Source organism: Bos indicus, chromosome 14, assembly GCF_029378745.1.
Source record: "Bos indicus isolate NIAB-ARS_2022 breed Sahiwal x Tharparkar chromosome 14, NIAB-ARS_B.indTharparkar_mat_pri_1.0, whole genome shotgun sequence".
NCBI lineage: Eukaryota > Metazoa > Chordata > Mammalia > Artiodactyla > Bovidae > Bos > Bos indicus.
In genome coordinates this window covers 4,184,496-4,203,154 of record NC_091773.1, presented here as the reverse complement: position 1 = coordinate 4,203,154, position 18,659 = coordinate 4,184,496, and the positions used below count along the sequence as shown (strand labels likewise).

The following is an 18,659-nucleotide window of genomic DNA, read 5'->3' as shown; positions in this document are numbered from 1 at the left end:
GGCCAGCATCTCAGTGTCCTGAGACTCCAAACCCTCTCGGCGATCAAGGGAGTGCCTGGTCCTGGCAGCTCTGCTAGTTAGAAATTGTGCCTCCTTGGGCACAGCGTTAGCCTCTCTGCACTTTGTTTCACTCCCCGTACAGTCGGGGCAGGGGAGGGGAGGGTGATAGCAACGCCTGGGCTCCTGAGTATCCCGAGGACTGACCAGGGTGACGCGGGCTGATGTGGAGCTGGCACCCCATCCCAGGGATAGTGGGCTGAGGCAGGAGAGCTGGTGGCCGAGGCCCCGCCACGCAGGGCCTTCCTCCTGCCCGCCTCCCCGGTCCTCCTGGGCTTTCTCTCCCGACCCGGTCCTTCCTGGATGCCAGGGCTGCCCGCACGCTGAGCCCAGGCTGCCCTCTGAGCTTGAGCCACACAAGGAGAACGTGTCCAAAATCTGTAAGCGGGTAGCAAGCAAAGAGCCAAGTGCTCCCTGGGCCAAGCCCAGAGACCAGTGATCGCCGCTTGAAGGCCAGCTGAACCCAGGGACGAGCTCCAGCCGACACCGTCTCACTCCCAGGAAGTGCTCCCTCTCGGAGAGTCTTTCTGTGACTTTGTCTGTCTGTCTGTGTCTCTGTCCGTCTCCCTCCATCTCTCTGCATCTCTGTGTTTGTCTCTCTGTGTCTCTTTGTCTTTCTGTCCCTCCCAGTCTCTCTCTGTGTCTGTCCATCCGTGTGCATCTCTCTCTCTCTGTCTCTCTTTCTGTCTCTATACCTCTGTTTCTCTCTGTCCATCTCTCTCGCTGTCTGTCTCCCTCTCCGGTGGAAAGCCGATAGTGTCAGCTAAACCACTTTCAGCTGAGTTTCCTTCCCAACTTTCCCCCCATCCCCAGGTGAGTCCCCTCCGCTTCGGGAGGCCCGGGGCTCAGAATGCAGATCCCTAAAGGGAGCGGGGCACAGACACATGCTCTCCAGAGTCCCCTGCACGTCGCGTCCCTGACACCGGGCTGTGTGCGAGTACGAGTGCACACACACACCCCCACACTGCCCCCTGCAGCGTCCCCCAGGCCCCTGCCCTGGCTGCCTCCCTGCACTCCCTTGGTCTAAGGGCGGCTCTCAGCGTCTCTGATTTTACCGCCTTCTCAGAAAGGGAAGGCCACGGCCGGAGAAGGCCTTTTACTAATGTCCCCATAAAGCTGCCCTGGGAGGGGCACCGGTGAGCAGAAAGCAAAAACGTAAACAAAAGGCACAGCGCCCCCTGCTGGCAGGGCCGGTGGACGGCAGCCAGGACAGGCCTGCGGGCCCGGAGCCCGGGTCAGATTCTCCAGGGCAGAAGGACAGAACCAGTGGCCCGCAGGTCAAACTCGACCTTTAAAGTTTTCACTCACGTTGTTATTATTATTACCTGTGTGGTATTAAAAAAAAATCTGACTTCATGACCACCATTTAAACATCTTGAAAGTTCACACTCAAGCTCGCCTACCCAGGGCTTCCCAGATGGCTGAGCGATAAAGAACCCACCTGCAATGCTGGAGGCTCAGGAAACGCAGGTTCGATCCCCGGGTCAGGAAGCTCCCCTGGAGGCGGGCATGGCAACCCCACTCCAGTCTTCTTGCCTGGAGAATCGCATGGACAGAGGAGCCTGGCGGCCACAGTCCATGGGGTCTCAAAGCGTCGGACACCACTGAAGCTACTGAGCGCACATGCGCACCGCCTACCTAGCTTCTCTGTGAAGCCGCCCTGAGCACGCACGCCCCCACCGGGCCCCGCCCCCAGAAGGAAGGGCGTGTCGCCGTCCCTGCCACCCCGCCCCGGCTGTCTCCCCATCCTCAGGGGCATCTGGCCCTTCTGTACAATGCAGCTTACAACAGCTGCTTTGAAGCCCCCCTGCTATATCCTGTGGGGGAGATGAGTGCCTGGCGGGACCGTGAGGACTATCTGAGCTGACCCGGAGCAGCCTAACAGGCCCGAGGCCTCTGACTCTGCGGTTCTGTGTCCCTGGAGCCGCGGCTCCAAATCCACACTCCAGGTCCAGAAGCCACCGGACTGTCACAGTCCTGTCATCGCGAAATCCCAGGCCACCTGCAGCCTTTGCTCCCCACGCGGTCATGACTCATCCACCGCCACTGACATTCTGCGAGCGTTTAGGATGTCACACATAGGCTGGATGCTGTGGTCCCAGGAGGGATAACAAAGTGAGCCATGACGACCCTGCCATTTGGGGGCCGACCGCTGTCACAGAAAGACCCCCAGACTGGAATTCTGCTGTGACGCTGCCCAGCTTCGGGAGTTGAATGAGTGAGTCATTCGCCTCTGAGCCTCGGTTTCCTCCTGTGTGAAGCGGGGGCTGTGGGTCCTTTCCGGAGGGGTTGTGAGAGCACACATGTGAGAGTGGGCAGGCTGTGGTCTTGGTTTCTGTGTGCTCTCGCATCCGCCCACCCTGGCACACCCTCATGTGCGAAGCCGGGACCTGCACTCCCCAGACAGCTTTGTTCCTGACTTACCAGTGCGGGGAGGCGGACCAAGTTCCCAAGAGCCAGCCTGGAGGGCAGCTGGAGGAGGGGAGGCCAGGTGCTTCCCCTCTTTTTCTTCTTTTGGGCACAGGCTGGCCACGCTGTGTCCCCTCTCCTGTTCCAGGGCATCCACCATAGATTTGGCTGCTTCCCAAAAACCCTGGTTCCCGGGATCTGCTGGTGTAGCTTTGGTGCGTAGAGATACACTTACAGTTTAATCATCTGTCTAGCCTCTGGGGAAAATTCAGAGCATGCATATGGAAGACAAGTGCAGAGGAAAAGACAATGAGCTGGGCAGTCAGGCAATAAAAGGGAAATTTATTAGAGGGAAATGAGAGGGCGACTTGAGGAGAACCAGCATCCTCCCTTTCTGATGGGGTCTTTCTCTATACCCACTAATGAAACATTCTCTGAAGGGATGCTTAATTTTTAGCCTGCAGTTGAGTCCTGTGGTCATGTAGCCAGAGGTCTGGAATCTGGAGGTCTCATAGCTTTGAGAAGGTAGGCGCCAGTGAAAAAAGTATGTCATTTGGGCAATTTGGTCAGTCTGAAGGGTCACTGATTTTCTTGTTTGTGAGGTCAACATAATGAACCGTCTTAATGATGAGCCCCCATGTAGACCCTATCAGTATACACACAACCAGCTCCCCATCAAAGGAGGCCAATGCTCACAGCCGCAGAGAACGATCCGTAAATTCACCATCCAGTCCTCTGCTTGGGGTTTCATTGTGAAGCAGGGTTTCTGATTTCCTTAAGAAAGGGCGTCCCTTTGTCATACTGGGCTTTGTAATTCTTGTGTTTTCTAAAAGGAAGCTATGAAAACAGCTGCTCTGCTAACATAACCAGTGGACCAACCGCAGTCTTCACTTGGACAGAAGATGGGGCCTGCTGAGATATGCAAGAGGCTCAGACACCCCGAGAAATCTGTGTATTGTTTTGGGATCCCTGGATGCAGGAATGATGGGGGGCTTTAGGGGCCATCTGCTTCAACATACACCCCTTCCTCGGGAGTCTGCTCCTCAGCCTCCTTTCTGGGTGGCCTCGGCTTGAATGCCTCCAGGAACAGGGAGCTCAGTTCTTTCCTTGACAACCTCTCCCTTCCAGGGCAACTTGAGCTGCCAGAAAATGATGCGTCACAGTGGAGAGGGCAGCTCCTCTGTGGTTTCACCCACAGACCCTCGTCTGCCCCAACTGTGTGCGTCCTCCACAATGCCCACCTATGTTTGAAGTCAGGAGCCTCCGAGCACGCTGTCACTACACATTCCTGTAGGTTCCAGGCGGGCCTGCGACCTTAGCTAAGTCATGCAATCTCTGAGCCTTGTTCAGAAGGAAAGGATGAGAACATTTCCTGCCTCATGGAGTTGATCCACACACTTAGTGAGAAGCAGGTGAGTGACCACAGGTCCGGGGAATACAGTACCCTCTGCACAATGGCGGGTCAGCGTCACTTTAGCGCTGACTGTTAACAGGGCTTTACTGTTAATGACAGTCACAGGCAGTTCCCCTGACACCTGCCTGTTTTATTAAGGCTGCCAAGTGCCGCTTCTTCATGTCACCCTCCAGTAAATTCACCCCTCTCCGAGTTCAGATTCCTGCACATAAAATTAGAACCACTATACAGGCTCAGAGATCTGAGGCCAAGTTTTAATGATTTAACGTTTGGGGAAATGCTGACACAAATCCAGATTTAAGGTGCCAGAGCCTGACCTCCTTTATCCTTCCTTCTCAGATCCAGGGTGGACCAAAAAATTAAAATACATAAACGTCTGGAGCCCAATGCGCAGCCTGAATGTCAAAAGAAATTTATCTTTTTTATTGAGGTATGATCCATATACCATATGTCGACTTAAAAAATGCACAATGAGAGCTGTGAGTTAAATTTGGTTTGGGGCAAAATGAGGACCGCAGCCCAGGGGACGGTTAGCAAGCACCTCAGACAGCCCTGAGGACCTGCTCCAAAGAGGCAGGGAGAAGGGACAGTACACATGTGATTTTGGTCAAGAGGGAGTACATGCAATCAAGCCCGCATTTTTGTTTTAAATTAGTTTATTTATTTAAATTGGAGGCTACTCACTTTACAATGTTGTAGTGGTTTTGCCATACATTGCAACATTTCTGCGGGTCTTGGGAAGCTAGTCACCAGAAACAGTTGACACCATGAAGGATTTTAGTGCTTCTTTAGATATAAGGAGATACAAAAATTGGGCTCATAAAATCAGCTCCTGAGAATATCTATCTGGAGACCTGTCCTGGCAGTTTTCCAGGAGCACATGAGTGCCCCATTCCTGATCTCCACGCTGAACTCCTTCAGCTGCAACAGCACGTGATTTCATCCTTGTAGAGGTAGATGGCAAACACCCCTGGCAAGTGCCCATTTGTGGTTGACACATAAAATTTACCATTTTAAGCTGTGTACTTCAGGGGTTTTCATATATTAACAGGGTTGTATGATATCATCCCTAATTCCAGAACAGTTTCATCATCCTGAAAGAAACCCCGTGCCCGTCAGCAGTCACTCCCCCTCCCCCCGTCTGGTCCCTACGACCAATAACGCCCTGTCTCCACAGCTTTGCGAACAGTGGAAATTTCACATAAAGTCCTCGCTGCGTGTGTCGCCTTTGTGGCTGGTTTCTTCCACTTAGCCTACTGTTTCCAAGGTCTGTCCACACTGTAGTGCTGGACTTTGGAATGGAATTCACCGTCATAACCAGAGCAGGTGCTACTGTTCCCGCCTTGGAAATGGGAGGCCTAAGAGATGAGCTGGTTTGCTCGACGCCATCGGGAAAGGTGCAGCAGCCCCTCGGACTCTCGGCCTGTACTCAGACCGGATCCTGGCTAAAGCTGCTTCACAGAAAGGTTTTCCCTCCCCATCCTGCCCCCCCTGCCCTTCAGGATCCCTGCCTCCACCCTCCCTGCCAGACCCCCGGATGGTATTTGGAGCTGACTTCTATGCAGGCTTAACATCAGTTCACGATGTGTGATTGTGTGTAAACACTAAGAGCCCTCTAGCCTCAGTCTATCTGTCTGTGAAGTAGGGATCTTAATGGCATTTTCCTCAAGAGGTTATTTTATTAAATGAGGCAGTGCCTTCTGGTGTTTATCAGTACCCACAGAGGTGCATGCTTGCATGCTCGGTCACTCAGCCATGTCCGACTCTGTGACCCGACTGTAGCCTACCAAGCTCCTCTATCTGTGGGATTTTCCAGGCAAGAATCCTGGAGTGGATTGCCATTTTCTCCTCCAGCAGATCTTCCTGACCCAGGAATCAAACCCACATCTCCTGCACTGGCAGGCGGATTCTTAACCACTGAGCCACCTGGGAAGCCCTCCGTGGAGTGTAAATGACTCACAAATATTGGTGATGCTGTCATCTGTAAAATGGGGTGAGTGAAAGGCAGCTCACAGCTGTGTCTGGAGAGAGGCATGGAGGCAGTGGTGCCTGGGAGGCTGGCCCGAAGCTGGCCGTGTGCTGATGGCTCTTAGTACTGTCCTCAATATAAGCATTTTTCTTGAAAACCTCCAGCTACAATGCTGCCTCCCCCCTCCCTGACATCCAAGCCATGTGCTGGCCATTGCATAAGCCTGGGTGGTGCTCTTCCGGCCAAGTTTTCAAGTCAATTCCAGAGAGTGGCTAAGGTCTGGCCCAGTGGGAGCAGAGAGCTGGTCAGATCTGCCTGCTCCCTGGGTGCAGTGGGGCTGCCTGCCTGTCTACCTGGCTCTCGGGACCTCCTGCCCTGCCTCAGGCCACGCAGAGCAGGAGCAAGAAGGGTGAGGGAGGGGGAGAAAGGGGAGCCACAGTGACCACACCTTCCCCATGGACTGCATTCTGGTGATGTGGTGTTCAGACCAAACCCTGTTGTCATCTTTCCCAGCACCAAGCTCAGGAGTGCCGGGCACTGCCTGCCTGGGTCACACTGCAGCACTGGTGACGCTTGTTTGCTGTGGGTCTTGGACCAAGCTGACACTCTGCTCCTCCCGGTGCCCTCCAGGTGGTCTGTCTGCTCCTGGTCAGCACCAGCTACCATACAGGCACCTCAGATTCCATTTTCCTATAAACAGCACCCCCACCCCCTTTCAATGGACCCAAGGCTCAGCGGTCCCTTCATTAACCACAGACAGAATGACTCCTTTTCATCTCCATTCAGAACACTGTCACAGTTCACTGTAATCGTTTGTTTACATTTCTGCCTTCGCCAACCCAGAGGGCAGAGGATGACCTGATGTCAAAGCTCTGTGACAGCTGGCCGGGCTCCCTGGGCCCAGAGCAGCGGGGGCTGAGGGCTGCTCCGGGGCAGGGATGAGCTCTGATCCAGGTCTGGGAAGATGGGGACCGTTCATAAGGCTCGTGACCGGAGAAGGCATTCCAGTATGGAGCAGTGACGTGGACACAGGAACAGAAAAATATTTGAGAAAGGCCTTGATAGAGTTTAGAATCTGCCTGCAATGCAGGAGACCCAATTTCCCCTGGGTTGGGAAGATCTCCTGGGGAAGGGAATGGCAACCCACTCCGGTATTCTTGCCTGGAGAATTCCATGGACAGAGGAGCCTGGTGGGCTACAGTTCATGGGGTCACAAAGAGTCGGATATGACTGAATGACTAACACTTTCAGTTTGATAGAGTTTAACTCTTTGGAGTTTAAAGATTGAGAGAGCAGTCTTGAGGCAGACCAGCAAATGCTGGCGATGCTCAGCCAGGAGGGACAATACATGCTGTTGTCAGAGGGAGAGAGAAGGAAGGAAACTCACTGCTTGCATAAAACTCTGTCCTGAAACTGTCCTAAAAGCTTAGTGGGTAAGAATCTGCCTGCAATGCAGGAGACCTGGGTTCAATCCCTGGGTCAGGAAGATCCCCTGAAGAAGGAAATGGCAACCCACTCCAGTATTTTTGCCTGGAAAATCCCATGGATGGAGGAGCCTGGGGGCTACAGTCCATGGGGCCACAAGAGTCAGACACGACTTGGTGACTAAACCACCACCACTCTACAGGATGACAGCATTTAGGTTCAAAAAGCCTGACTGATTTCATCCATCCAGAAAGTGATAGAAGTAATTATAATTACTATAATTAATTTAATTATAAACACCAGATCTGGTTACAACAAATTTCTTGAATTTTCTGTTATATCAGTATTTGTTGTCTACAACAAAATACTGTCATATAGATGTGTAGCTATAGATTTATAGCTATAACCTTTCTGATTCTATAATTACTTGCCCTAGTGTTACTCTTGAGCAATTTTAAATAACTTACCTGGCAAGACATCAGTCAGTTCAGTTCAGTCGCTCAGTCGTGTCCGACTCTTTGTGATCCCATGAATCGCAGCACGCCAGGCCTCCCTGTCCATCACCAACTCCCGGAGTTCACCCAGACTCACGTCCATCGAGTCAGTGATGCCATCCAGCCATCTCATCCTCTGTCATCCCCTTCTCCTCCTGCCCCAAATCCCTCCCAGCATCAGAGTCTTTTCCAATGAGTCAACTCTTCGCATGAGGTGGCCACAGTACTGGAGTTTCAGCTTTAGCATCATTCCTTCCAAAGAAATCCCAGGGCTGATCTCCTTCAGAATGGACTGGTTGGATCTCCTTGCAGTCCAAGACATACATCACCACAAATTTAAACTGACTTTATTTTTGTCTTTTTGAATACCAACCCCACAAGTCCATTTGCAGGGCTAGAAAGAGTAAGTAGAGATATTCTTGTTCACAATGGCAGGGGGCTGACCCATCCTTCCATTCCTGGGCCTTGAGCTTCTAATTGGAATGTGTGTTGTGTAATGAGGTTTAGTGTTTACCAGCTGCTTCCTGAAGGGGCAAACCCCCAAAACAAAATGGTATTTTTGCATTTTTATTATTTTACCTGTGGCAAGAGAGGGAACAGAAGGACAAGATCAAGGTGAGCTTTTACAAGTGTCTCCATACCAGGGAGCTGGTCTTCATTCATTTCCATGTCTTTATTTTCCCGTAAGGATTAGCTTTCTTCTTCAGGAAATACAGAGGAAGAAGTGACTCCTTCTTAAGGCGAATTCCAGAGAAGACTCCGTGGAGGAGGTGCCATTTGAATTGCGCCCTGGAGGGTGAGTAGAATCCTGATGTTCCAGATTGCAGGCCCAGGTGTGGCGTCTCTGCACACAACCCATCACTGCTGCCATCTTGGCCTGGTTGTCGTGTGCGGCACCTCTGCACACGGCCCGCCGCCGCCGCCATCTTGGCCTAGTTGTCGTGTGCGGCACCTCTGCACACAGCCCGCCACCGCCGCCATCTTGGTTAACGTGGTGTCTTGCACACCATCCTGCACACGGCCGGAGAGCTGAAGTGTGGGTGCAGCCATCTTTCATCAGGAACTCTGGACTAAAGCACTCGGTGCAAGGCCTCTGCACGTGGCCCCCTGTGAGCCAGTGAAACTGACCAAGCACAAAGGAAAAGAAAAGGTTAGACTTTATTTTATCACCAAGACTAAGTTTTTATTCCCTGGAATTGTTCATGGGCTTTGCGGTGACACAGGGTGGGAAGAGGTGGGGAAAGCTCTGTTCTGGGTGCTTTCAGACACCTCCAGATCTCTTCTGTGCGGGCTTCTTCCTTTGGTCAAGTCAGAGTCAGTTCAGGGCAGTTGACCACCACATATCTCTTAAAGTCCAGCTGCAAACATCTCTGTCAAATCCCCAGTGCTTTTGAAACAAACAGAGATAAATTGAGGCAAGGCTCTTTCAGCTCTCAGGGGCCAGGAGGGTGACAGCTTCAGCTGTGATTCTCAAAAAAAGCAGCAGTTGCTCTGATAACCAGGATGGGGGACATGTGCACATTTTTGTGGTTTTGACAAAGTTCTTATTCATGATTGCCCAACCATCTTGTTTGTCTAGATACATCATGGGCAGAGTGGCCTTGTCTAATGTGGATATTCTGTGAAATGTTTGGGTTCAGCAGGAAAGCGCAAGGCCTGCCTGAGGCCAGGGGCTGCCTGCCTGGTTCTCAGCTCTGAGGTCACAGCTGAGTGGCTAGTTTGGTGCTTCAGTAGACAGCCGGGGAAGAGGAAACAGGAATAGACTCAGCAGGGAGGGAGCATGACCATCTGGGGAAGCACAGGGGCTCAACGGCATGAAGCAGGAGTGAGCTTGGGCTCTAAAATTAGAGCCTAGATCCCTTGGACTTAAGAGCAAAATACCATTTATTTCTAAGCTTTGTTCCCAGGAAGTGGGTAACAGTAACTTTGTGGAGGCATTTGTGAAAACAGAGGACTTGCTGTCTGGTACCTGTGGGCAAAGTACACAGGGATGCTCCTTCTAGAGATATTCAGGAAGTGGCACCATCTTCAGCTGGACAGACTAGACAGATGGGTGGACACCCCTTAACAAGGTGTTGCTTGGTGAGCAGAGCATAGGCAGAGCACAGGCAGGATTTCAGTGGCCACAGGCTCAGGCTGGGGGGACCTTTGTGTAGTGCACAGATCAGGAGCTGGGTTCCTCCCAGGGGTTCTGGGGGAGAATCTGTCCTTTGCCTTTTCCAGATCCTGGAGGTACCTGCTCTCCTCGGCTCATGACCCTCTTCCCCCATCTTCAAGTCCAGCCACAGTCTCGTCTCTTTTGTGTTCTCACGATTCTCTCTGGCTATAACTAGGAGATGTTCCCTGGTACTAAAGATCCATGTGATGAAACTGGGTCTACCTGGGTACTCCAGGATAACACCCCCACCTCCATCTCAGGGTCCTTGGCTATCATCACATGTGCAAAGTCTCTTTGTCCATGTAAGGGCATATATTCAAGATTTTGGTTATGAAGTCATGGACATCTTTGGGGGACCATTACCTTGCCTCCTCCAGTGACCTCCAGCCAATAACTAGGAAGAAACTGAGGTCCTCAGACTAACATTCCACAAGAAACTGCATGCTGCCAGCAGCCACGTGGGCCAGGAGCAGAACCTTCCCCAGACCAGCCTCAATCCAGTCCCAAAGGAGACCTTGGTTGAAGCCAAGGGTGCCTGGACTCCTGACTCACATGAATGGAGAGAGTACATGTGTGTTGCTTGAAGCACCTGACGTTGTGGTAATATTATTCTACCGCAATGGTTAACTAATACATTATACAAAAGTCTAAGTGGTTTTGATCTTGCCTGCTTTCCAAACCCATCTGCCATCATCCTCCCCTCAACCAATGCATATTAACATTCACAGAAACATACACACAAAACCACCTACAGTAAACACACATTTTCAGTTCTTTACACAAAACATATGGTTTCATGCTTCTGTGCTGTGACATTAAAAGAAGATTTCCCAAATGAAAATAAGCAAAGGCTATTTACTTTGAACTTGCTCTAGCAGGGGAGTCAACCACCATCTCTTACGTTTGGCAGGGAATCAACACAGAGGAGTTGGAAAGCTTTATAGTGGAGGAAACACAAAAGTTCAGATGTCCCCTGATTGGAGGCTGTTGGCCTGGAGAAGCTGGAAGTGGACTACCTCCCTCCAGTGGGGCCTCCTCTGTGACAGTTTAGGGGTGACCATTGTTTTATTCCATTGGGCCCGAAGCTGGAAAAGGGGGCACAAATGAGGGAAGCTGTCAGTTATTAAACAAGACCTGGCCATGTGGGGCTGATTGTTATAGGGGTTATTGTTTGGCTTCCTGAGTTGGTTGCTAAAGGTAGTAGTTGGACCTACTGTGGGTCATGGGTTGGCTTCCTTTTTGTTGTTGTTCTTGCTCAGTCGTGTCTGACTCTTTTGTGACCCCATGGACGATAGCCTGCCAGGCTCCTCTGTCCATGGGATTTCCTAGGCAAGAATACCAGAGCCGGTTGCCATTTCCTTCTGCAGGGGATCTTCCCCAACCCAGGGACTGAACCCGTATCTTCTGCATTGCAGGCGGATTCTTTACCACTGAGTTACCTGGGAGGCCCTTGAGTTGGCTTTCTGGATTGCCTGTAGATTGATTTACTATATATAGTTACTATATGTGTGTGTGTGTATTTTCTTTTCTATATTGAGTCTCACAGCACTTTTCCACGTGCTGTTCTCTCTACTCAGAGTTCCCATCCCTACTCAACTGCCAAACACACATTCAACCTTCAGAACTCTGCTTCAGAGCAGTGACTTCTGTGAGGCCTGCTGCAACCACCCTGCCTTTTGTAATCTCTTTGGTAGCATGTCCGCATCAGGACTGAATACCACACACCGCATTATTTTATGGGCGCGTGTTTTTCTCTGCAATTTGATCATGAGCTCTATTTCTCCAGTGTCCAACCCACGGCCTAGTAACTAAGTGCTCAGTAAATGTCTGCTGAGTAGTTATAAAAGATAGCTAGGGCCAGTGACAGAGTAATATTCCCGTTTTCTCCCTCCAACCCAAGGGTTTCATTTTTCCCTTAACCCGAAGCCATGGAGTCATGCAGTCTTGGACTCAGAAGGCATCTAGCTCATCTTAGGAAAGAGAAGAGGAATGATGGTGAATCTTGCCCAGACTCCCACACGGGGAAGAGTCTAGATAAGAACCCAGAGGCAATAAAGACCCCAAGGCCTGGGTTCTTTCTGGTTTTCCATTCATCCTGGAGACCTAGGGGGGCTGGAGGGCTAGAGCCAGAGTGCAGGGGGTGGGGGCCTCTGTCTCAGTGAATAAAACAGATGCTGGCAACACAGAGGCTGTTGTTTATATACAAGAATGCATTCATGAATAATGGAAAATCACTCATCACCTAGAAACTACTGTGATTCACACTTTCCAAGGAATTAATAGCATAATCCAGGAAGGCACTGGACAAAAAGCTGGCACTTCAGAATTATGTGAGTGTACCGCTTTCTCTGACTATGCTCTTATTAGCCCCACGTTATGAAAACACAGACAGTTATAAATATTCAAAGTCATGGTGGTGGTGATGGAGCTCAGTCGTGTCTGACTCATTGCAACCCCATGGATTGTATGTATAAATTTGTTGTCATGTAAGGAGCTCAGTAGGAAACACATGCCCCCAGCTGTTAATTCTTTGACTTCTTTGGTCCTTAACCCAGGTGAGTGGGCATGTTCAGAACTTTTCTTTCTTTTTGAATCAATTCAAGTCCCTGTATGGTTAATTAAAAGCCATGGCATCATCTCTGCGGTGATGGAGCAGTCCCATCTCAACAATCCAACTTGCTAATTAGCAAGGGGAAGAGGGATTTGTCTGTGTTCAAGTTGTCTATTCTATAACCAGTAGAATTCAGAGGAGATGCACCAAAGAAAATCCAACATGCAAAATTTTGTTTGGAAAACTCGGAATTTTGAACTGTAACTTGGATTTCTTCAGATTTGGGCCTCTTGCATTATTATTATTGCTGCTAAGTAATAATTAATAACTGAATAATAGTTATATTAGCAATAATAACAGTAGTAATAATAATAGTAGGTAGCATTTTGGAATGTGTATTCTGTCTTACACCATCATTGCACCAGGCGTGTTTGTACAACACTAGGGTTTTCTGTGGAAAATGCTTCCCGTGTGTCAGAGATGTATTGAAAAACTGAATATTCTGGTACTTCCTTGGAGATTTAGAATAGTCACTAGAAAGATCCCTTTAGGAATCATAAAATGTAAAATAGTTTCTTCTTAGAAATGATGAGCCATGTTTGATAACGTATCCGTTTATATGTGGAATATCTATTAGCATCATGGAGCTGGTATTTCATGGAATAGATTTTGATATTTTAAGCACTAAAAATAACTAACTAATCACCCCAGATAAGAAAAATGAGACCCAGTGGGCAAGGTGATGTGTCTAAAGCCAAGACGTAAATTCCATCCCTGTAAACTGCACTTCTGTCTGTCTGACCCCAAAGTCCATACTCCCTCGAACTCCACACTGCATACTGTTTATAGTAGCAGGAATTACAATAGCCAAGACATAGAAGCAATCTAGATGTCCATCGACAGATGAATGGGTAAAGAAGAGTGGTGCATATATATTCATTGGAATATTACTCAGCCATTAAAAAGAATGAACTAATGCCATTTGCCGCAACGTGAATGGGCTTGGAGCTTATCACACTAATAAGTCACGTACTAAGTAAGTGATTTACTTCACTTAGTACGTCAGATAGAGGAAGACAAATATCATGTGATCTCATTTACATATGGAATCTAAAGAAAATGATTTGTTATTCTTATTCAGTTGCTAAGTCATGTCCAACTCTTTTCAACCCCCTAGTGATATAAATGAACTTATATATATAAACAGAAATAGACACAGAGGCATAGAAAACACACTTATGGTTACCAAAGGGGAAAGGGGAAGAGGATAAAAAAATTAAGCCTTGTATTTAATAAAATTTGTACATGTTGTATAGTGACATTAATGGATGGAAATTTGTGAATTTGAGAGGCATAATCAGATAAAATGAAGAGAGAGACATAAGACTTCTTGTAGTGAAAATGGGAATATTCTGTCTTTTCCTTACCCCAGACCAAGCTGTTTATTTAATTAAACATGGATTTCTTCCAAAATGAAATATTTGAAGACAAAACAGTTAAGGGTGTTCATTGCTGGAAATACGCCCGGATCTGGTTGAAAACAGCTCAGAACAAGGGTGAAAATAGGGAAGACGGGGAGCAGTGGTGGCTTGGGGAGAAGTACACAGGCAGGCAATTTCCTGCTCTAATGTTTTTTAACAAAGGCCCACTCCCAAACAGAGATACCGACTTTGAACATTGCATGTTGTCATTTTCTACAGGGAACTTGAAGCTAATAGTGATTGTGGGCTTGTTAAGATCATGAACCTCAGGCATGTTCAATCCATTTCTGCTTTCACTCAGCAGATGCTCAATATTTACTAACAGAAGTCAGGTTTCATTGGAGACAAAACCTCTCAGCCAGCCTTCCTGTGATGTCTGTGCTGGTGTCCATGTTTTACAGACAGGGAAGCCAAGGCTCAGAGAAGTTAACCAGCTTCCTGGTGAGGCAGCTTGTAGTTTCCAAATATGGGTCATAACAAAAGTCCATGTGCTCTCTGGACCACGTGACCCAGGGCTCCCCAGGCAGGAGGAGTGTCCGTCCCCTCCCCTGGAAATCAGGGGGGTCTCGGTGACTGCCTGGGCCACGACAGTGAGGCAGAAGTGACCCATGTGACTTTCATGGAAGGAAATAGTTTCTTCCTAACTCTTTCTGGAGCCATTCGTTCTTGGAGCTCGGCCACCGTGCCTTGAGGAAGCCCAGGCTACATGGGGAGCCCACAGGCAGGTGCTGTGGCCGATGACCAACCCCAGCCAGCAGGTACAGGAGCGAGGGGGCCTCCAGACAGACTCCACCTCAGCCACATCTGGCTGCAATGCAGTGGCTGCCTCCCAGTTAGAGCCTTTAACTGAGTCCCGTCGGCCCCAGACCAATAGAAGTCACAGCACTAGGAGTCACAGTAGCAGTAATAATAAACTTAGGGTTTTTTTTTAAGTTGCACTAAAGCAGTTGGGGGGCTTCCCTGGTGGCTCAGAGAGTAAAGAATCTGCCTGCAATGCAGGAGACCCAGGGCTTGATCCCTGGGTCGGGAAGATCCCCTGGAGGAGCGCATACTCCAGTATTCTTGCCTGGAGAATCCCATGGACAGAGGAGCCTGGAGGGCTACAGTCCACAGGGTCACAGAGAGTCACACACAACTGAGCCACTAACACTACTACACAAAAGCAGCTGGGAGCCTGGCGTGGGAAGAGGTGGGGTCGGGGTAGGGAGAGAGGCCCGGTGGACAGTGTAGGTGAGAGCCGGCGAGCCACAAACCGGGGCAGCGATGGTGCCGGGAGAGGAGACCGCACGGCTGGCGGGGGTGCTGGTGGGCTGGCTGGGGAGAGGGAGCCATCGGGGAGGGTGGGCGGGCGGTGCTGAGCTGAGATAGGACACGTTGGGGCGGTCAGCTAGGATGCAGAACGACAGGACAGGTGCCACAGGAAGCCCCAGCCACAAGGGAGCAAGAATGGTTCTTAAAACACGAACAATAATAATCCCCATTCAAAAAAATAAAGTTATATTAATGACAGGCCAGGAAAAGATTTTTTTCCCCAACTTCCGAAACAGACATATGATTAATATCAGTAATAAAAGGTAAAATTCCTGAAAATAAAATATAAAAGACACTAAACAGAGTACAAATATGAGCTGAGGCTATAAATAGGGCTACTGACAGATGGGGAAGTCAAAATTACTAATGTGTTTAGTGAAAACATGGAGACTCAGTAATTTAAAAATGCTAATGGAAAGAAAGGTACAACTTTTTATCCTGACAACAACTGCGCGGGGGTACAACGGGGCGTGTGGGAGGGGGCGTGGGGAAAGGGATACTGGCGGCCCCTCAGGGCGGAAAGGCAGGCGGAATCCGCAGAAATAAGAAGGCCCGTGGCCGGCTATCCATTTGCGGTAGCAAGTGTCAGAAGGTGCCCAGTCGCCCATCAATGGCAGACCAGACAGGCGGGCTGTGCGAACGCACTGTGGACACGGAGCAGTCAGAAGCGGCGGACCAGAGGAACACCCCGTAACACGGCTAGGTCTTAAAAGTGCCGAGTGAAATCTCAGCAAGACATCGTTGATACACATTCAAAATACGTACGCAGAAGACAACTTGACACATTTCCCGAAGATACCCACACCTCCAGGGAATGCCAGCAAACGCACAGCAGTTACTCATGGGGAGACAAGGGGTATAACTGAGGAAGGAGCAGAGGAGGAGCCAGACACGGTGAGAGATGCAGACAGAGAAGGGGAGGAGGGGGAGGAGACAGGTGAGACTGAGCCTGAAGGGACATTTTGTACGGATGCGGGCGAGTGGGGACTGAGGAATACAGCAGGTCCCTTTCTCTGCACGTGAGGTTTCTGCACCCTCCAGGGCGGGGGCTGAAGAGACGGCCCAGCAGAGGAGATACTGATGAAGTCAAGTTTGACGTGGGCCTGGGCCCTGCAGCAGTTGAAATTCAGAAAGCACGTGCAGAGGTGCGACCAGAGATCGTGAGAGGGGAGAATCTGCAGAGAGAGCCCGACACAGCCCAGGAAGGGTCCCCCAGGGAGGGAGATATCCCTAGGGGGATCGTAGGGTAAGCTGGCCCATCTGGGGGCTGAGAGCACCGGTCGTCAGCGGGCCCGAAACAGAAAAACCGAGGGGCTGCAGGGTGAAGGCGCTGGGCAGGGGGCGAAGAGTGACGGGTGGGTCAAGCGTCTCTGGGGTGCTGAGTAAGCAGCATTGGAGACGGCGTAGCACCCCTCGAGGAAGGGGCAGACACCACTCCTGCATCTGTCCAGGATGTGTTGCTCTTATTAATAACATTAATCAGTGCTCTGAGTCTGGAGGGTGTGGGTAGAGGCTGTGGAGAGCCTCAGAGGAGCACCAAGTGGTCCCTTTGCCCTTCTGCCCCTGTCGAGGTGTGCGGGTCATCATGCAAGCCACTTCTCATCTCTGGATCCCAGTTCTATGGGGATGAAACACCAGTGATTACCTTCCGTGCACCATCCTTCTACGGCTTCTGTCAGATGGCACACGTGGAAGTCCTTTCAGATGTCATGCTTCTCTGAGCATAATCACTCTGACAACCACTGCTGTACTTTCTGTCTGTGGATTTTCCCTTCCTAGACATTTCATACAAATGGAAGCAAATGCTATGTGTTCTTTGCGGCTGGCTTCTTTCACTTGGTGCAGCTTTTTTTTTTTTTTTTGAAGTTCCTTTCAGTCCTTTGTTAATTTATCCTCAAATCTCTCTCGAGTGTTTACTGCTATGTCCAGGATGGGCTGTTTGGAAGAAAGCCAATCATCTTGATCTCTGATCACTTGGGGGAATTGGACCACAGGTATTTCAGAATCCATGGATGCCTCAGAATGTCATCCACGCTCATGACAAGGATGTGGAAATGCAGAGTGACTTCCCCAGAGTCTCAGAGTGGCAGTAGGGGGGTGGGGGGAGGTGGGCAGAGGTAGGGTGGGGACCAGCCCTCCTGACTCTCCCAGCATCCCTGCTGCCCCCTGCAAGCCACACAGGCAGAGTGGCTGGGGTCTTCTCACTGCAGGTCTTCTGCAGTTTTCCCCAACATTTAATTCTCACAAAGAGCTGCAGTATAATTTATCCGAGGGAGCAAGCAAAAATGGTGTAGAATAATGGAAAATAACTGAACTCAGGGCCAGGATGAGCATTTTCTTCCTGTCATTCCTCCAACTCACTGTGCAGAAAAGTTCCTTTCCCTCTCTGGCCTCAGGAAAGCACAAGTCTCTCTAAGATCCCTTCCGTCTCTGAGCTTCAGCAGCTTAGGTTTCAGTTCAGCAAAGAACCTGTTCTCCATTTCACAAAATGTCTTGCTCTTTATGCGTCTGACATCGTCATGGGAGCTAAACGATACCATTGTCCATCCTGATTTATACTGAGAAGCCAAAGGGGTGGCTACCAAGCTTCAGGGAGAGGAAACCGGTCTTGGGCTGCTTGCCTTGAAGACAGCTGGAACCCACTGAATGGGGTCTGGCCCCACCTCTGAGGCTTCCTCCAGTCCATGGAGACACAGGACCCCCTGAATGGGGCCTGGGCCCACCTCTGAGGCTTCCTCCAGTCCATGGGAACACGGAACCCACTGAATGGGGCCTGGGCCCACCTCTGAGGCTTCCTCCAGTCCATGGAGACACAGAACCCACTGAATGGGGCCTGGGCCCACCTCTGAGGCTTCCTCCAGTCCATGGAGACACAGAACCCACTGAATGGGGCCTGGGCCCACCTCTGAGGCTTCCTCTAGTCCATGGAAACACAGAACCCACTGAATGGGGTCTGGCCTCACCTCTGAGGCTTCCTCCAGTCCATGGAGAGACGGGACCCCCTGAATGGGGCCTGGCCCCACCTCTGAGGCTTCCTCCAGTCCGTGGAGACACAGAACCCACTGAATGGGGCCTGGGCCCACCTCTGAGGCTTCCTCCAGTCCATGGAAACACGGAACCCACTGAATGGGGCCTGGACGCACGCCGGGGCTCCCTTCAGCCCATGGAGAAGCACGGGCAGCAGATCCCAGGGCCCTCTCCTCTGGTTGGCAAGACTTCCAATGTCAGAAATGTGCATGGCTTCTCCGCCTTTGGCTGTTGCCTCCTGTGGGTCACCCAGGCAGGCCCCTCTTCATGGTGTAGGATGTGGAATTCTGAGCTGGGTAACAAGACCTGGCGCTGGATTTTGACTTCGCTGGGAAAAGCACTGGGGCAGATATATTCAGCACT

At 50.4% G+C, this 18,659-nt stretch overlaps 1 long non-coding RNA gene across 1 annotated transcript in view; it reads left to right on the top strand.

Annotated features, from left to right (window-relative positions):
- The first annotated feature begins 8,686 nt into the window (after positions 1-8,686).
- LOC139186864 (uncharacterized) overlaps positions 8,687-18,659 on the top strand; it is a 54,135-nt gene continuing 44,162 nt past the window's right edge. Inside the window, exon 1 of the long non-coding RNA XR_011570470.1 lies at positions 8,687-8,918. This is a non-coding gene — a long non-coding RNA (uncharacterized lncRNA). The remainder of the gene's footprint in view (positions 8,919-18,659) is intronic.